Raw genomic sequence first — 7002 nt, forward strand, 5'->3', positions numbered from 1 at the left:
TTAACCATGGAGAGCACTAAACATGATGACAGATTAACCATGGAGAGCACTAAACATGATGAAAGATTAACCATGGAGAACACTAAACGTGAAAACAGATTAACCATGGAGAACACTAAACGTGATAACAGATTAACCATGGAGAACACTAAACATGGGGACAGACTAACCATGGAGAACACTAAACGTGAAAACAGATTAACCATGGAGAACACTAAACGTGATAACAGATTAACCATGGAGAACACTAAACATGATGACAGACTAACCATGGAGAACACTAAACATGACAACAGATTAAGCATGGAGAACACTAAACATGACAGTTTAACCATGGAGAACACTAAACTTGATGACAGATTAACCATGGAGAACACTAAACATGATGACAGATTAACCATGGAGAACACTAAACATGATGACAGATTAACCATGGAGAACACTAAACATGATGACAGATTAACCATGGAGAACACTAAACATGATGACAGATTAACCATGGAGAACACTAAACATGACAGATTAACCATGGAGAACACTAAACATGACAGTTTAACCATGGAGAACACTAAACATGATAACAGATTAAGCATGGAGAACACTAAACATGATGACAGATTAACCATGGAGAACACTAAACATGATAACAGATTAAGCATGGAGAACACTAAACATGACAGTTTAACCATGGAGAACACTAAACATGACAGATTAACCATGGAGAACACTAAACATGATGACAGATTAACCATGGAGAACACTAAACGTGATGACAGATTAACCATGGAGAACACTAAACATGATAACAGATTAAGCATGGAGAACACTAAACATGACAGTTTAACCATGGAGAACACTAAACATGACAGATTAACCATGGAGAACACTAAACATGATGACAGATTAAACATGGAGAACACTAAACGTGATGACAGATTAACCATGGAGAACACTAAACATGATGACAGATTAAGCATGGAGAACACTAAACGTGACAGATTAACCATGGAGAACACTAAACATGATGACAGACTAACCATGGAGAACACAAAACATGATAACAGATTAACCATGGAGAACACTAAACGTGACAGATTAACCATGGAGAACACTAAACATGATGACAGATTAACCATGGAGAACACTAAACATGATGACAGATTAACCATGGAGAACACTAAACATGATGACAGACTAACCATGGAGAACACTAAACATGATGACAGACTAACCATGGAGAACACAAAGCATGATGACAGATTAACCATGGAGAACACTGAACATGACAGACTAGCCATGGAGAACACTGAACGCGATAACAGATTGACCATGGAGAACACTAAACATGATGACAGACTAACCATGGAGAACACTAAACATGATGACAGATTAACCATGGAGAACACTAAACATAATGACAGATAAACCATGGAGAACACTAAATGTGACAGATTAACCATGGAGAACACTAAACATGATGACAGACTAACCATGGAGAACACTAAACATGATAACAGATTAACCATGGAGAACACTAAACGTGACAGATTAACCATGGAGAACACTAAACATGATGACAGATTAACCATGGAGAACACTAAACATGACAGTTTAACCATGGAGAACACTAAACATGACAGACTAACCATGGAGAACACTAAACATGATGACAGACTAACCATGGAGAACACTAAACATGATAACAGATTAAGCATGGAGAACACTAAACATGACAGTTTAACCATGGAGAACACGAAACATGATGACAGATTAACCATGGAGAACACTAAACATGATGACAGATTAACCATGGAGAACATGAAACATGATGACAGATTAACCATGGAGAACACTAAACATGATGACAGATTAACCATGGACAACACTAAACATGATGACAGATTAACCATGGAGAACACTAAACATGACAGTTTAACCATGGAGAACACTAAACATGACAGATTAACCATGGAGAACACTAAACATGATAACAGATTAAGCATGGAGAACACTAAACATGATGACAGATTAACCATGGAGAACACTAAACATGATAACAGATTAAGCATGGAGAACACTAAACATGACAGTTTAACCATGGAGAACACTAAACATGACAGATTAACCATGGAGAACACTAAACATGATGACAGATTAACCATGGAGAACACTAAACGTGATGACAGATTAACCATGGAGAACACTAAACATGATAACAGATTAAGCATGGAGAACACTAAACATGACAGTTTAACCATGGAGAACACTAAACATGACAGATTAACCATGGAGAACACTAAACATGATGACAGATTAACCATGGAGAACACTAAACGTGATGACAGATTAACCATGGAGAACACTAAACATGATGACAGACTAACCATGGAGAACACAAAGCATGATGACAGATTAACCATGGAGAACACTGAACATGACAGCCTAGCCATGGAGAACACTGAACGCGATAACAGATTGACCATGGAGAACACTAAACATGATGACAGACTAACCATGGAGAACACTAAACATGATGACAGATTAACCATGGAGAACACTAAACATGATAACAGATTAACCATGGAGAACACTAAACGTGACAGATTAACCATGGAGAACACTAAACATGATGACAGATTAACCATGGAGAACACTAAACATGATGACAGATTAACCATGGAGAACACTAAACATGATAACAGATTAAGCATGGAGAACACTAAACATGACAGTTTAACCATGGAGAACACTAAACATGACAGATTAACCATGGAGAACACTAAACATGATGACAGATTAACCATGGAGAACACTAAACGTGATAACAGATTAACCATGGAGAACACTAAACATGACAGTTTAACCATGGAGAACACGAAACATGATGACAGATTAACCATGGAGAACACTAAACATGATGACAGATTAACCATGGAGAGCACTAAACATGATGACAGATTAACCATGGAGAGCACTAAACATGATGAAAGATTAACCATGGAGAACACTAAACGTGAAAACAGATTAACCATGGAGAACACTAAACATGGGGACAGACTAACCATGGAGAACACTAAACGTGAAAACAGATTAACCATGGAGAACACTAAACATGATGACAGACTAACCATGGAGAACACTAAACATGATAACAGATTAAGCATGGAGAACACTAAACATGACAGTTTAACCATGGAGAACACGAAACATGATGACAGATTAACCATGGAGAACACTAAACATGATGACAGATTAACCATGGAGAACATGAAACATGATGACAGATTAACCATGGAGAACACTAAACATGATGACAGATTAACCATGGACAACACTAAACATGATGACAGATTAACCATGGAGAACACTAAACATGACAGTTTAACCATGGAGAACACTAAACATGACAGTTTAACCATGGAGAACACTAAACATGATAACAGATTAAGCATGGAGAACACTAAACATGATGACAGATTAACCATGGAGAACACTAAACATGATAACAGATTAAGCATGGAGAACACTAAACATGACAGTTTAACCATGGAGAACACTAAACATGACAGATTAACCATGGAGAACACTAAACATGATGACAGATTAACCATGGAGAACACTAAACGTGATGACAGATTAACCATGGAGAACACTAAACATGATAACAGATTAAGCATGGAGAACACTAAACATGACAGTTTAACCATGGAGAACACTAAACATGACAGATTAACCATGGAGAACACTAAACATGATGACAGATTAACCATGGAGAACACTAAACGTGATGACAGATTAACCATGGAGAACACTAAACGTGATAACATATTAACCATGGAGAACACTAAACATGATGACAGATTAAGCTTGGAGAACACTAAACATGATGACAGATTAACCATGGAGAACACTAAACATGATGACAGATTAAGCATGGAGAACACTAAACGTGACAGATTAACCATGGAGAACACTAAACATGATGACAGACTAACCATGGAGAACACAAAACATGATAACAGATTAACCATGGAGAACACTAAACATGATGACAGACTAACCATGGAGAACACTAAACATGATGACAGACTAACCATGGAGAACACAAAGCATGATGACAGATTAACCATGGAGAACACTGAACATGACAGACTAGCCATGGAGAACACTGAACGCGATAACAGATTGACCATGGAGAACACTAAACATGATGACAGATTAACCATGGAGAACACTAAACATGATGACAGACTAACCATGGAGAACACTAAACATGATAACAGATTAACCATGGAGAACACTAAACGTGACAGATTAACCATGGAGAACACTAAACATGATGACAGATTAACCATGGAGAACACTAAACATGATGACAGATTAACCATGGAGAACACTAAACATGATGACAGACTAACCATGGAGAACACTAAACATGATGACAGATTAACCATGGAGAACACTAAACATGATGACAGATTAACCATGGAGAACACTAAACATGATGACAGATTAACCATGGAGAACACTAAACATGATGACAGATTAACCATGGAGAGCACTAAACATGATGACAGATTAACCATGGAGAACACTAAACATGATGACAGACTAACCATGGAGAACACTAAACATGATGACAGATTAACTATGGAGAACACTAAACGTGATAACAGATTAAGCATGGAGAACACTAAACGTGATGACAGATTAAGCATGGAAAACACTAAACGTGATGACAGATTAACCATGGAGAACACTAAACATGATGACAGATTAACCTTGGAGAACACTAAACATGATGACAGATTAACCATGGAGAACACTGAACATGATGACTGACTAGCCATGGAGAACACTAAACATGATGACTGACTAGCCATGGAGCACACTAAACATGATGACAGATTAACCATGGAGAACACTGAACATGACAGACTAGCCATGGAGAACACTGAACATGATGACTGACTAGCCATGGAGAACACTGAACATGATGACTGACTAGCCATGGAGAACACTGAACATGATGACTGACTAGCCATGGAGAACACTAAACATGATGACAGATTAACCATGGAGAACACTAAACATGATGACTGACTAGCCATGGAGCACACTAAACATGATGACTGACTAGCCATGGAGAACACTAAACATGATGACAGATTAACCATGGAGAACACTAAACATGATGACTGACTAGCCATGGAGCACACTAAACATGATGACTGACTAGCCATGGAGAACACTAAACATGATGACAGATTAACCATGGAGAACACTAAACATGATGACTGACTAGCCATGGAGCACACTAAACATGACAGAACAATCAAGGAAGTGAGCTAAAACAACAGCGACTACGGGTAAGCCTGTGAAGAGGTCTGTATAGTGTGGACTTGAATATGTGTATGCATTGTGAATTTCTGACATGGAGTGGAGAGAGTTCCAGAGTTGGGGACCTGCACTGCTAAAATCCTCGTCTTCAATGGAGCGGAGCCTGGCAGGCCAGTGTCCGAGGAACGCAGTGAACAGGTAGGGGTGCAGTAGGTCAGTAAGTTATGTGGGTGCCAGTCCAGTGTGTGCGTTATTGATCTGGCAGCTGGTGGAGTTTGAGTATGGGGGTGATGTGGTCCCAAGGTCTGGTGTGTGTGTATGAGGACTTGTGCAGCTGAATTTTTTTATATGTTGAAGTCTGTCCAGTGTTTTGGCGGGGAGACTAGAGAATGGTGTTGCAGTAGTCCAGGCTTGATAAAACAAAGGCATGAATGAGGTTTTCAGCATTGGGGTCAGTGAGAGAAGGTCTGAGTTGTGAGATGTTTTTGTGGTGGAAGAAGGCTGACTTGGTGAGGTTTCGGATGTGGGGTTCAACGACAGAGTGGGGTCAAATGTAACACCAAGGTTCCTGACTGTGGAGTTGGAGTGGATGGTGCAGCTGTAGTTTTTCATGTTGAGTTGACCCAGTTTATTGATGAGGGATATTGGGCCCATGATCTCTGTTTTGTCATCGTTTAGTAGAAAAAATGTATTGCTCATCCAAGTTTTCAGTTCACGGACACAGGCAATGACAGAGTGGCGTGGCAGAGTGGAGTTGGGTTTTGTGTGGATGTACACTACCGTTCAAAAGTTTGGGGTCACTAAGAAATGTCCTTGTTTTGAAAGAAAAGTTACATTTTTGTCCATTAAAGTAACATAAAATTGATTAGATATACAGTGTAGACACTTAATGTTGTAAATTACTTTTGTTTCTGGAAACGGCTGATTTTTAATGGGATATCTACATAGGCGTACAGAGGACCATTATCAGCAACCATCACGCCTGTGTTCCAATGGCACTTAGTGTTAGCTAATTCAAGTTTATCATTAAAAGGCTAATTGATCATTAGAAAACCCTTTTGCAATTATGTTAGCACAGCTGAAAACCGTTGTCCTGATTAAAGAAGCAATAAAACTGTCCTTCTTTAGACTAGTTAAGTATCTGGAGCATCAGCATTTGTGAGATTACAGGTTCAAAATGGCCAGAAACAAAGTACTTTCTTCTGAAACTCGTCAGTCTGTTCTTGTTCTGAGAAATTAAGGATATTCCATGTGAGAAATTGCCAAGAAACTTTAGATCTAGTACAATGCTGTGTACTACTCCCTTCACAGAACAGCGCAAACTGGCTTTAACCAGAATAGAAAAAGGAGTGGGAGGCCCCAGTGCACAACTGAGCAAGAGGACAAGTACATTAGTGTCTAGTTTAATAAACAGACGCCTCACAAGTCCTCAACTGGCAGCTTCATTAAATAGTGCCTACTAAACACCAGTCTCAAATGTAAACAGTGAAGAGGTGACTCCGGGATGCTGGCCTTCTAGGCAGAGTGGCAAAGGAAAAGCCATATCTCAGACTGGCCAATACAAATAAAAGATTAAGATGGGCAAAATAACACCGACACTGGACAGAGGAACTCTGCCTAGAAGGCCAGCATCCCGGAGTCGCCTCTTCAGTGTTGACGTTG

Source organism: Oncorhynchus keta, unplaced genomic scaffold (genome assembly GCF_023373465.1).
Source record: "Oncorhynchus keta strain PuntledgeMale-10-30-2019 unplaced genomic scaffold, Oket_V2 Un_contig_37_pilon_pilon, whole genome shotgun sequence".
NCBI classification, from domain to species: domain Eukaryota; kingdom Metazoa; phylum Chordata; class Actinopteri; order Salmoniformes; family Salmonidae; genus Oncorhynchus; species Oncorhynchus keta.